Genomic DNA, 13831 nt, shown 5'->3' on the forward strand with positions numbered 1-13831 from the left:
TAGATAGGCCAGCCAAATATCAAGTGGTGAAGTGAAATAGATTGACCTTTTGGAACCGAATTATTCGAGCTTTGTGTTTGTTGGGAGTCATCAAATTTTGCCACTATGCTTCACCCACACGCCATTTTGAAAAAGCAACATTTTTGTAATACAGAATCACCCAAATGTCGAGGATAGACTACCTGGTTTAAATTTGCTAGCAATTGGATAAAATGTAGAGGACAAAATTGTCATTGTGGGCTCCTGGAAATGTCCAAAATGTCCCCAAAATGGCAGACTTCCTGAGTTTTCTCACGTTTGATATCTTGTTTGTGGGTCTACTAATGATAGACTTGCCTGTCAAATTTAATGGTGTGAAGTGATACTCTACTCTGATCTTGTGTACTTGTTTTATTTGTGTCAAAGTAGTAGCATTTGGACAAAAGGGCCTCTAGAAATCTCAAAACTAACCCTAATGGGGAAGCTTCAAACCGACAGGGCAGACTTCTTGTGTCTTTTCTGGACTGGATTCTTGAGACTTTTTGGGGGGATCTGGTCTACTATTATAGACATGTCCAGCAAATTTCATGTTCTCAAGTCACACTGGCTTTTGGGGGTGAGGTTTGGATGCCGGACACCAACGGTCCAATTGTTTCAACCCAATTGATTCTAAGATGGCTTCCGTCTGAGTCTTAATCCAAAGCAAACAACGACAGCCACTTGATGAATTATTGACGCGCTGGTTCTCCGTATCTTTGGAAAACAGTTTTTGTATTTTTGTGTGACTGCATCAAGTACTGTCATGCCTTCCACCGTTTTTTCTCCTTTATATGTCTTCCTGCAAGTGAACAGAAGCAATAATGGTAACTTATTTTCCTTACATGCCTGCCATGTTATAATGCCGCTTTGGAACTAATTTGCTCAACAAAATGGTTTAATGTGAATTAAATCCTTTTTAAAATCTTTATATAGGGCACCTGGGGGTACAACTTCTTGCTAAATTCTCGTGATAACGTCCCGTTGCAACTCATTTCCAAGTTACTGAAGACAACAAAATGATTTTAATGCAAATGGAAGCTTTCATCCTTCTTATTTCTTAATTACTGATGACAGCACTATGTATTTTTGTCGGAAACAAAATCGTTTTCAACATTTTTTTTAAATCTTTTTTTTTTTTAATTTTTTTATTATTATACGATTTTTATACTATTTCATACTAAATTCTCTTGCAAATGTCCCATTGCTTATTTTCCAGTGACTGGCAACAAACAACACAATATTGTGAAGAGCAAATTATGCTATACATTTATTTGTACATTTTTCTTTTTTTAGGGGGGTTATTTATTTAGTTATTTACATTTTTTAAAAATGTTTTCTTTTTACATTTTTATCCTCTCAATTTTGTGATAATGTCCTAGTGGAACTCTTATTCATTGACATCAGTTATGGAAACGTTTTTGCCCAATAAATAAACAAATATGAAACTGATTACTGTATTGGGTTTACTGCAGCGATCAAACTTAAATGTCAACAAGTCCGGACACGTACAGACAGCAACCGCCGCTCATTCTGAAATTCTTTGTGGCAATCAAAGTGTTGAGATAAGGGCAACTACAAAGTGAGATGCTAATGCTAATAGGAGCCCTCTGCCGGTGGTGACGTTCGTTCCCATAGAAGGCAAAGCCAATGCATGTGCATAGAAAATCAACCAAGCTTGCTGAAATCAAAAGTGCTTTTTATGAGGCAGATTGTTTTTTTTTTTTTTGTCAACGCCAAAACTTGGGCTATCTATACATAGCAAACATCCTTCTTTTTTTTCTTTAGTATTTGCTATTGATATATATTTTTAAACAAATGTAACTTGATTTGTTGTGTGAACTTGTGACATCCATGTCAATTCTTCGACATCATTGGTGATGCGTCATGGATTGCTGGTAAACATTAATGCAATGTGGAGACAGCAACACAGATTTTAAAATTAGATTTGGTTCAATTTTGTTCTGAATTCGAATGGAAATATCTCATTGTAACTCTTTATTATAGTGTAGGATTTTTGTTTGTTGTTTCCTGCTAAATTTTCATGATAGCTTTCCATTAAAGGCAAGTCATTTCTACTAATGACAACAAAATGGGTTTTTTTGTGTGTGTGTGAAAATGTTTACAATTATTCTTTTTTTTTTGTATCAGTGTTTCTCACCTCCACCATCTTTGACATGTTGATGGTGCATCTCAGAGTCGCGCAAGTCCCTGATGGAGCAAAGTGGGAGTGAGGTGGGTGGGGGAATTGGATTCCATTTGGTGACCCCCACCTAAACTTCCACTACCCCGGTTGTTATTTTTCGTCAAATAATACATCGCGAGCGCTCTCGTGCAGCGTGTCATCAATCCTTCGAGAGAAGGAAGGTGGGGGGCAATGCTCCCTCCACCCAGCCGCTGTGCACAAAATGGAATAAATGTGACACCGGAGGGATGCGACTATCATTACCTTGATGAATTACGGAAGGGATAACGATTATGGAAATTGTCATCGACTGATCATTCGTCTCAATTTATTGCTCGCTTTCCCGGGGCCGACTGAGATGTTATTGCGTGGATAGCGGCGGTCTGCTCTCAAAATGGCTGACGTCCCCTCCCTGAGGTGAAAGGGCAATGTCATTGGAAAGCCGTCATGGCGTGGAAAGACGCAGATGAAGAGCACTGAGGATGCGCTCTTAAAACATAGCCGTAAATCGCTAACAAGTCGCCATTTAAGGCAGCGATAAAACGAACAAAATCAATTGGATGACAATTAACGATTGACAATGACTGATGATGAGAGCGCAAGCTAATATGACTTCACCTCCTCAAGAAGCCAACACGTGCTACTCAAAACACCGAGGGTCTTCATTCTACTGATATGAAATCAATGGAGAAGATCAACTTGTAGTAGACACTAATACAAATGCATTAAAAACAATTACATTCGATAAAATAATGCACTACATTACAAAATCTCAGCCATCACTTATTTTTAATATTTAATTTAATTAATGACAAAAAAGTTAAACCATTTGAGCTCTCATGCAATAATATAACAATGTGACCTATGTCACCCTTTACATTGAGATTGTTTTAATTCATTTAAAAAATTATTATTAATTAACGGGATGCTTCAGTGAAGTGACAAAAATAACGTCACATATCACAGTGTGAACAGAAGTAAATCTCAGTGTGTCAGTCTCATCTTTGTCATATATGTGGCAATTTCAAGGATTTTGTGGTTAAACTGACCACGCCCCCAATCTAATATTTAATCAGTAACAATGTTCCCTCTAATTTTCCATGTTACTGAGCATTCACAAAAACTCCCTGAGCATCCCTTGGACCATGGTGAGCAACTTCAGTTATGCACACAACGTCCAAAACCGGAGATCATAACAAGATACACGATGTAGGTATGTTACCAAAAAATTCAAAGCACTTAAATATGAAGATAGAACATTTCATTGAATAGAGATTTGCGACACAAAAACACCCCTTGTTTATTTCTTTTATTTTAGCACACTGGCCATTTTAAGCATAATTAAATCCCAATACAATCTGCATCAATATGTTTGTAGATTAAACTGCGGTGAAAAGGAAGGAATGAGTGTAGGAATGCAACGAGTGTACAGGGTGTGCGCCAGCGTCACCGTGTGCACTGAGAGGGTGAGAGAAATGGGCAATTGCTCGTGCCTGCAGCTTGGAGGGAACATTGCACATTTTCTTTTGGTCACTGACTGTTTTCTGCTCCTTTGTCCGCAATTGCTTTTCTTTCTTTTGTTCGACAATAATGATGTTTGGCGCCTTTTGATGGCGTGCTGCACCATTTACACGAGGCACTAATTATTAAATGGGATATTGTGTCCAGATTGCTACAGATGTGTTTTGTTAGCCAAACTTGGTTGTACCAAGTTTTGTTCTGGGGAACCAATCAGAAGACAGACAAATGCTGACATCAAAGGCCAGCGCTCTGGACCTGTGAGGACGAATTTTAAATTTGATTTGTTCAAAAAGCAGTCCCATTGCTGAAATAATTTCAAATACATGGGGCAGCACGACTGATTCTGAAGGCCGTGGGCAGATTAGATTTTCATGGCAACATGTAGAGGCTGAAATCGGATTGGACAAAAATATATAACATCCCAATACATGTGCTGCTGGATTCAGTGCAATCAAGAGCAAGTCCACCAAATAATAAAGAGTAGATTGTTGGAAATAAATGAATGCCCATTTATGGAAGATAAAATGGAATTTAGCTTGGTCATAGAACAACGATCCCTAAAAAGGATGAGTAATGTAGATCTGAAACACGACATTTATAGCACAATTTGACTTCTTCCACCTCTGCCCTTTTAGCAGCTATTATTCAAACCAAACTGAGTAATATTGCAAAAGACACATTTGGTCGAATACAAGAGCTACTCACTTCTCCAGATAACATTGGCAGAGGAATTAGTGACGGTGCAGCTGCGATGTGGGAGAAATTAAAAATCAATGAGTCAAATTGCAGCACGGGATGCAAAGCGATACGCCTTACGCACACAACATCATCAACATCGCCGCTGTTGGCTAAATGCGTCCTGGAAGAGCACGCAGCGACGGCGAGGTAATTTCCCAACGCGCTGTCGAGCGGCGTACCGAAGAGAGCGCTTTGCCGGGATATTGCCGCCAACATGGCCGCCACGCCTTGGGGGAGCTTGTTAGCGCGCCGACTAACTTTTGTTAGTTATCATAATGCGCAATAAAAGCTGCGAGACATTGGGAGTGTGATTAAACCCTTGACATTCATGATTTGCAGAGCGGCGGCTGGAATTGGTAAAGCCTCGGAGACCATAAATCACCGACCTGTCAACCGTGCTCATTAGGATTCAATTTATGAAAACGATGCCGGATATGAAGATTTGCTGGACTCAATGAAGGAAGGGCTGCGATAGGAGAATCCCCTCTGGAAGCTCCTCTAATCGCTGCAGCCCGAGCGCGGGGCGGCCTAATATGAGGACATATCTCTTCATTAGCCAGCGCCCGGCTAGTACAGTAGCGTTCGCTCAGCCTGTGATGAACATGCTCGCTACGCCAAAAGAAACAAAAAAGTTGCCCACTTTTAACCGAGTCCTCTCGGAATCAGCATTATTGCCGCCGCTGAGTGCAATAAGCGGCAAGGGAGCGCATAATGGAGCCACTTAGCCAGCATTACAGCAATGCTGCGTGATTGCTGCAAGGCTGACTTTGGATTGTCTGCTGGATGGATTGTAAATTATGCCTGAGTAATATCACGGGCACCAAGGTAATAGAGCATGTACTGGTGACAGTTAATGCCAGGAGTACCCGGTAACGGTACAAGGTAAGAGTACCAGGATTATGAAGGAATAGTAGCAGGTAATGTCAGGAGTAACCGGTAATAGTACCACGTACTAGAAGCAGATTACACCAGACTACACCAGAAGTATAAAAGCATAGTACCGAATGATGCCAAGTAATACCAGGAGTACCAGTTAATAGCACAAGGTAATTGTAGCATGTGATTACAGGAAATACCAGGAGTAGCAGTAAATAGTACGAGGTAATTGCACCAGGTAATAATACCAGGTATTGCCTGGTAATACAAGGAGTACCAAGTAAAAGTGCTACGTAATGTGAGGAATAGCTGGTAAGAGTACTACTATACAGTACCATGTAATGCCAGGTGATACCAGGAATACAAAGTAATTGTGTGAGCTAATGCCAGAGGTACTGTGTTTTAGCTCCAGAGAAATGCACCATGTCATGAAATTTTTATTTTCTTTTTTTAAGTAAAACCAACTAATAGTACCATGTAATGACAGATAATACCAGGAATACCAAATCGAAGCACTAGATAATAGTTCCAGGTAATGTCCCGTCGTACCATTTAATGCCAGGTAGCTTTGGGTAACACCAGATAATACCAAGTGGTGTCAGTTAAAAACGGGTAGTACCTGTAATCGCAGGTAATGTTTTGCTTAACTTACCTTAGGGAGAGTGTAAAATTATGATGAGCATCTACCAGTATCATCTTGTAACACCAGTGTCCTATTAAATGCACGCCTCTCTGACAAGACTGATCATTATTGTCATTGTCAAGGCAGTTTCCGGGGGGACCATTTGAGGATATTTTCCAAGTGACATTTTTTTCCCCTCCCGGCTGCAAGTCCTTAAATCAACAAAATGTGCATTGCACGCTTGTCGTCCAACACCAAATTGCACTTTGCAGTCGGCGTGAAGGTGCGAGTGGGGTTTGATGTGGTTTTGTCCCCTTTTTGGATGTGCTCATTTCCACATGAAAAGTGCGCTTCTGTCCAATCCCCTTACACAGAAAGCCAGCAGCCTTTACAGTGCTGCTGTAATACAGCCGAGTGCACCGCCCATTGTCCGCCTGCCTGCCATTTAAACACACATCAGACCAGACGCGACACGCTCAAACTTAAATGTACTTTTCTTTGGACGCCATTAAATCCTGTTTCTCGCGCCAAAGCCAGGAAACACACTCTTTTTTTTTCCCAATATAATCCTTTATTGGATTATGTGACACGTGAATGAGAAGACACTCAGTCTGCTTACTGTATGCATTTATGTATCTGACGCCACAGTGTCCACTTAGTTGGTGCACTCCCCCACTCCACCCCACCTTCAAGCATTGCGAGCCGATACAATACTGTCAAACATCTGAGGGCACAAGCCTGTATTTTAGGTTAGCATATACCGAGTTTATCTTCGCATGTATTGTGTGCCTCAGCTGTGGATCCTGCACTATAACACTCCACAGTCTCCACTTGACTGCAGTAGCCCCTTTTCTGTTTTTATTCATTCATTCATTCATTTTCCGATCCACTTATCCTCACAAGGGTCGCGCGGGGGGTGGGGGGGAGTGCTGGAGCCTATCCCAGCTGTCTTCGGGCAGTAGGCGGGGGACACCCTGAACCGGTTGCCAGTTAATCACAGGGCACACAGAGACGAACAACCATCCGCACTCACACTCACACCTAGGGACAATTTAGAGTGTTCATTCAGCCTGCCATGTATTTTTTTGGAATGTGGGAGGAAACCGGAGTACTCGGAGAAAACCCATGCAGGCCAGGGGAGAACATGCAAACTCCACACAGGGAGCCCCGTACCTCTGCACTCTGAGGTGGATGCACTAACCACTGGACCACCGGTCCGCCCTTGTCTTCTGTTTTCCTTGGATAAAATTTAGATTGAGAATTAAATACATGACGCTCAGTTTTTTTTTTTTTTTTACTTGTTTGTTTATTTGATTCTTTTTAAATGTATCTTGGGGGGGGGCACAAATGAATGAACCGCGTGAATTCTGCCTAGCAACAAGTGGTGGTTCCAAAATATTTAATAATTAATTCAGATTTAATATTCTGCATATTTTGCAAGAACATCAAAGATATGGCTTTGCCTCCTAATTAGTATCCAGTCAGTTGTTTATTTTCCAGTTATTTAGTTTAGTATGTGTCTTTGCTGTCCCTCTTTGTCCTTTTTCTGCCACATGATGCAGCTCAGACCTCTGGCCCAGGTCACCAAGGAAACAGCAATCTTGATTGTGGCTATAATATGGATATTAGTTGCTGGAGTGTCCGTTCTGTATAATAAGAGCAAACAATACGCGACATCACAATATCAGCTTGTGTAAACGTGTCCTTCTCTGTGCGCATGCATGTTTACAAAAAAAAAAAGAAAAAAAATCAATAGGGCTCAGGCAATATCCCCCAGCTGTTGGTGCCCTGCAGTGAGTGCGGATTAGGCAAAAAGCTCTCATGTACTTCTGCGTCTTTTTTGTGCTCGAGAAAAGACGTCCTACAGAGTGCTGATTACCAGCCGGAAATTGAAGTCCACTTCCCGGGATATATTGTGCTTCTGTGTCCCGGTGATTGCTCCACAAAATGGCACTTTTTTTTTTTTTTTTTTGAGTGTGTTGCATATTGCTGCCTTCTCGTCACTGGAGATTCCTGCTGCCAACACGTCCGACTTGCTGGCTGACCCCCCAAGGGACAAATTCATACTGGAAAGAAAGTGCATAATTGGCCTCTTTTATGAAAGCTTCTCAGGTCTACATATGCCCCACATGTGGAGTCAAAGATTTTATCTTGCATAAGACCAGAAATGACAAAAACACAATACTATACGTGAGTGTACCATTCAGCTAGCTTCACACTGAAGGACAATTGGAACATTTTGTTAAAGCAATCTTTTTTTGTAGTTGTTCACAAAAAAAAAAAAAACAAAAAATAAAAAAACGCATCCACCTTCTAATGCGAACGGAATGCTTCCATGAAGTGAGATCCATTCGCACAAAGCACGACAGCATGCCGCACAGTGTTTGTTGGAGTCAATATGGCATGTCAGTCTCAGTCCTGACACGTGTGGCGATTTCAAGGATTTTATGCATGAACTGATCACATTTTTGAGGGGGGGGGGGCATTGATGGTTTTCTGCTCATCTGTCCACCATTGCTTTTCATGCCCTCTATTTCGTCAAACAATTGCAACATTTGCAGCCTTTTGATGACATATAGGTCGGATTAGCACAACCTGAGTGTCCAGACTGCAGTTGCATTGGATGCATATTTATAGCCTCATACGAATGAGGCCTGGGACCCACACTGGGGCACAAAATATTACACTATTCAAACTGCATGAAAACATCAGATTCACGTCACACATGGACCAAAAATACATTAAAAAAAATCATAATTAACCTGCAGTATTAACATAGTGTTAGCTGCAACATCCACATTATGTTTCTTTTATCAAAATTTTTTCACTTATATTTTAATTCTTTTACTAGTTTTGAATTGAATGTCGGAATTTAGGATCACGTGGAAATCAACCCTCTCCCCTTGATGAAAAATACCAGTTGGACACAGATGACTTGGCCAGAGGCGAACACTAAGCCAATTACCTTTTTGTTTAGCAAAATAAATTAAAAATCAATATCGTTAACCAAAATGTGAAACTTTTCTTCAAGTGTAGAACATAAGCTTTCATTCTAATTGGGGTTGTTTTTCATGGAAAAGTGTAGGTATGGTTGGTTCATGCATTTAAGGGGGAATTTTCTCGTGATTTTACTGTCTTTGAAAACAGTTCCCTTCATTTTTAATGAATATTTTACTTGATTATTTTCATTATTTTGCTTGATAATTTTAAATTATTCAACTTCATTTTTATTACCCTCTGAATCATTTGTACAATTACCACAATTAATGCTCCACTGTTGTATTTATATTGCTCGACGGCTCTTCACAGCATTTGCACAGTTGTCGTTGTTTGATACAAATGCACTAATGGTATCCTTACATCGATTCATGACTCTCTGTACTTAAGTGCTGCGTCCTGAATGTTCATTTTGTTATGGATTGTATACACTTCTGCGTTCGATGTCATAAGGCACCGAAACTTCCATGCAGGTGAGACTTTTGCAGAGCTCCTCTTCTCTGGGGCAGAGGCTGCTCTTGTTTGGACTTGCGCCTCAATCATCTTTAGACTCACCTTGTCAATATTTTGAAACAGATGTTACGCCTCATCTACTGTATAAGTGCTTTTTATTGAACGTGGTGATTTTTCTCAAAAATCAATGACGCTGTTGAAAGGTGGTTTCTATGGCAACCCGGCAGGAATAATGACTCATACATGTATATTTTTTTAAGACGATAAATTGACAGAATTAACCGGGATATCTGGGCAGGCACACAGCGATGGACTGTCCTCTATCCTCTTTGCCGATGTCATGACAAATACACCTGTTTTCTGGAGCTGAGCCTTGAGTGGCGATTTCAGTTGACAGCAAGTGGCAAAATGGCTGCCCCCTGATATGGACCCAAAAAAAAAAAAAAATGGGTAGATTTGCCTGGTTAACTCAAGTTCCAAAAATGTAATATTTAGACTAGTGGGGCGGCATAAAATATTCTTGCCAAAAAAAATAAAAGAGTTGATTTCCCCTTTAAGTATATTTTTTACATTCCTTTCCCTGATGTTTTTACATTCATTTTATGTTAATGTTTTATGATATATTTGCTTTTATTTCATTTGATTTTCAATATTATTATGGGTCACAGGTTCAACTCCCTGCTTCAACTGTCTGCTGTGAAAGTGACCTTGGCCAAAACTCTGAAGCCTAATTTACTCCAAGTTGGCCTGGCGGCACCTTGCATGCCTGCAGCAGCTGCCTGTTTGTGCATAAATGTATTTATTTATTTTTAATCACCTTGCTCAAATCTAAATGTGTCCACGCGTGGACTACATTTGGGAATTGGATTATTATTTTTTATGCATTTAATCATGTACTTGATTTTGTATACATTTTTTACATGATAACTATCCCTGATTGAATTTCCTCCTTATTTCACTAACTATTTTACTTGTTTCGTTGACTTGATTTTTGTGGGGTAGTAGTAATGTATTGTTTTTTTCATTAGTCATGATTTCCTTATATTTTTCAATATATGTTCTCATATATGACCTGTTTTTCATTATTTTATTTTATGTTAATTTACATGATTTCATTCAGAATACTTGCACTGGCTGTTCCCTTTTAAAATTTTTGTTTAAACTGCTGCCCACCCACCAACTCCAACCCCAAGACCCCCCATTATAATAATAAAGGGAGGCAGAACTTATAACTAACTAACCCTAAACCTATAATTGGGGCATTTCACTTTATTTACAAATTATTTTACTTGATTTTTTTGCAGTACTTGATGTTTTTCATATTTCCTTTTTTAAATTTACTTGACTTTAATTTTATTTGATTATGTTTGCTTGATTGTTTATTACTTGTATTTATTCACTATTTTTTTGTGTTTTTTAGTATGTCAATGGAATTTTATTTAATGGAATGGAATAATGTAAAATTATGATGCTGATTTCAGCATTTTACTTCAATATTTTTCTTTGTCATCATGCTCGATATTGTTGCGCTTATTTTTGATTTGTAACCATTATATTATTTTCCTGGACTCACTCTGTGGAATACTTGCACAAGCTTCTCTCTTTTAAAGTGAAAAAAGTATTTTGCGAATGTGGCGCCTGTGCTGCGAGTTTAACCCGCCCCTCTAATAACCTTTTGCCAACCCTCCCGCGTTATAACATTGAAAATGTGAATATGTTGCCTGGTAACTAACTTTTTTTCGTCAAGCAGTTGCTCTGCAAAGGCACCAAATTCCGAATAAATGGAAGGAAAACCTAAAATAGAGTGGTGAGGGGGTCGGTCTTCCTTTCTTTGCTCTCCTTGCGCATGCCCTTGACAGCACAGCCAAGGACAAAGATTGATTGCGGGCCGCTCACTCGCCTTTCATGCACATAATACATTTTGACGCAGGCCAGCTTTTTATTTGATGTGCTCGGGCTACAATGAGTCAACTCAAAGCGCGGAAAGGCGGCCGTGGCGCTTCTGCTGTCCTCGCTGATAACTTCATCGCCGCATGTGGTCCGACGTGGACTAAATTCGGGAATGGGATTAAACAAAAGTGGGGGGGAGGGAATGCGGCGGCGCTGGGGCCCCCCGCCGAGGCACGGGGCCCCTCGGAGCAGAAGCTGCAAGGTCTCTGATCTGCCGCTGCTATTGTACGCCTCATATGTGAAATGGCGAAAAATGTCTTTCTAGTGGGATTAGTGGCCTGTTGCTTTTGTAATGAATGAATGTGGCCTCTAAATGTTTTCATGTGACGCCCGTCTGATGAAGCGGCACGGTGCTCGTTTGTTTGCTCCCATCTCCGAGATAAGCAAGGTTGGATGAGAGGATATCATCCCTCCGCCTTCAAGTAAGTGTGGACGGTTCCTGACTGTTGTTTGTGCCGATGCAGCGAACGGCAGGACAGAGTGCCCATCTTTCTTGGAGTCCTTGGAGGGGCCGCTGGAGACCACTCCCGCTGGGGACTCCCTCGTTCTGCTGACAGTGAGACCTGGAGGTATGTGATTGGGAGAAATGCCCCCCCCCCCCGCACACACACAATTACAACATGTGCGGTGCTATTGAGGTGATATTGGACTTCTGTGCTCGTCACTTATTTTCCATCATGAACACCTTGTTCAAACATAAGTGTGTCCACATGTGCACTTAGCGCCAGTGATGCAGCTGACACGTTACTCAAGCATTGCTGGCATGAATGGTTGCCATTTTGAGTGACTGGTAATCCAACACGTTATTATATTTATTATAGTAGTCTGATTAAAATTACCATTCGAAGATTTAATGAGTTTCATTGATAAAGAAACCTGGCAAAATGTACAATATCTGTCTTTCGGGAAGACACGAGCAGACGTTTGCCACTAGGTTGTTGGAGTGAGTAACATGAGGCGCAAGTCATTGATAACTACACCAAATTGAGCCAAGGTCTGCTACGCACATAGTTTGCACATGCAATAAAGGAGTTAAAACACCATTTTACGAACCAACAGGCACACAACAAACGACTGTGCATGACAGAACATAAAAGTAATTCAGGGAGAAGATTTGCATGTTCACCCATGCTCTATCATCTGAGGGGAGTGACATCACGTATGTACCAAGTCATGTTGTCATCACGACATGTGGACATCTCACGTGTACGTATCAATGAAGGAAGCAGAGACGTTTGCATTTTGAAATTGGGAATACAGTCCATAGGTTGACTTTTTGCTTGTACACTGTCGACAAAATGGCCCTTTTTGGTAAGCTGGCAACTTTGTGCTTGGTGTAAAAATGGGAGGAACTTCTTTTTCATGCTAGCGCAGGTTTAGCCTATCGTCTTTGGGGATGAGTTGCATACATGAAATACACTTCCGTATTAATGACACTAATTTGATTATTCTTTTATTGAGGAGGTTCCTTATTTTTTCCTCATTTTTTTCAGCATCGTGTCATTTGCTTTTTGCTATTTTTATTCAACAGTATTTGTTTCTGTTCATTTTTTTGGTGTTCTTCAAAATTATTGAATTAGATTTTTTTTCCCTACTTCCTTTTTGGTTTCTTTTACTTGATGTTCGGCAATTATTGTATTTGGTTGAGCCCATTGATGTCGCTTGATTTTATAAAGTAATTATCTTCTGTATTTTAAATCAGTCATTTCTTTTTTACACCCGATCCTGAACATTATTTTACTTGATATCAAGGCGCCCCCCTTGTTTTGATTTGTTTCGAACCATTTTACAGGCATTTGTTCCCTCCTAGATTTCCTAGCCTTTGGCCTATCGATGTTACGGTGCATGATCTAAACGCCGGCCCGCGCAGCCCGACTGATATATTGATGCTGGTTTGTTGACTTTCATGTGGACGTTAATTCAAAGCAAATGTGATTTTTGCTTCGAGTGGCAAGCGTGCCTGCAGGAGGTCAGCGCGCTTCATGCGGATTAGATTTCCTCGAGTGCAGAACATCAGTCGGCCCTCAGCACTCGAAAGTGCGACGATAAAATCTCCAGCGATAGTTTATGCTCACATTTCTTTGCTGTTCTACTGGACATCATGAGATGTGCATTCAAGTGTTATTCCCAAACAGTCTGCTCCTGTCTGCTTACGACAGGTGCACGCTATCTTTATCTTTAGCCTTCCTCTGACAGTTTCATTAACACCTCGGATCACCCTGCGTCTTTATTTATGTTTTTTTTAATTTTTTTATTGCCTGCTGTTGTCAGAGAAGAAGAGGTGACAAAATGAAGATGTGAAAGTTGGCCAATTAGCACGCAGACAAACATATGCACGGCAAGTTGCATGCAGACACTATCGCTAACGAGGAAAAACAACTAAAGAAAAATCAGGTTGTGAGAATACTTTCGTATTCATTTAGCACCATGACTCTAAAACTGCTCATATTTTTGCTCAAGTCTCTACACTAATT

This window comes from Hippocampus comes, unplaced genomic scaffold (assembly GCF_001891065.2).
Source record: "Hippocampus comes isolate QL1 unplaced genomic scaffold, H_comes_QL1_v1.1 scaffold156, whole genome shotgun sequence".
In the NCBI taxonomy this organism is placed as follows: domain Eukaryota; kingdom Metazoa; phylum Chordata; class Actinopteri; order Syngnathiformes; family Syngnathidae; genus Hippocampus; species Hippocampus comes.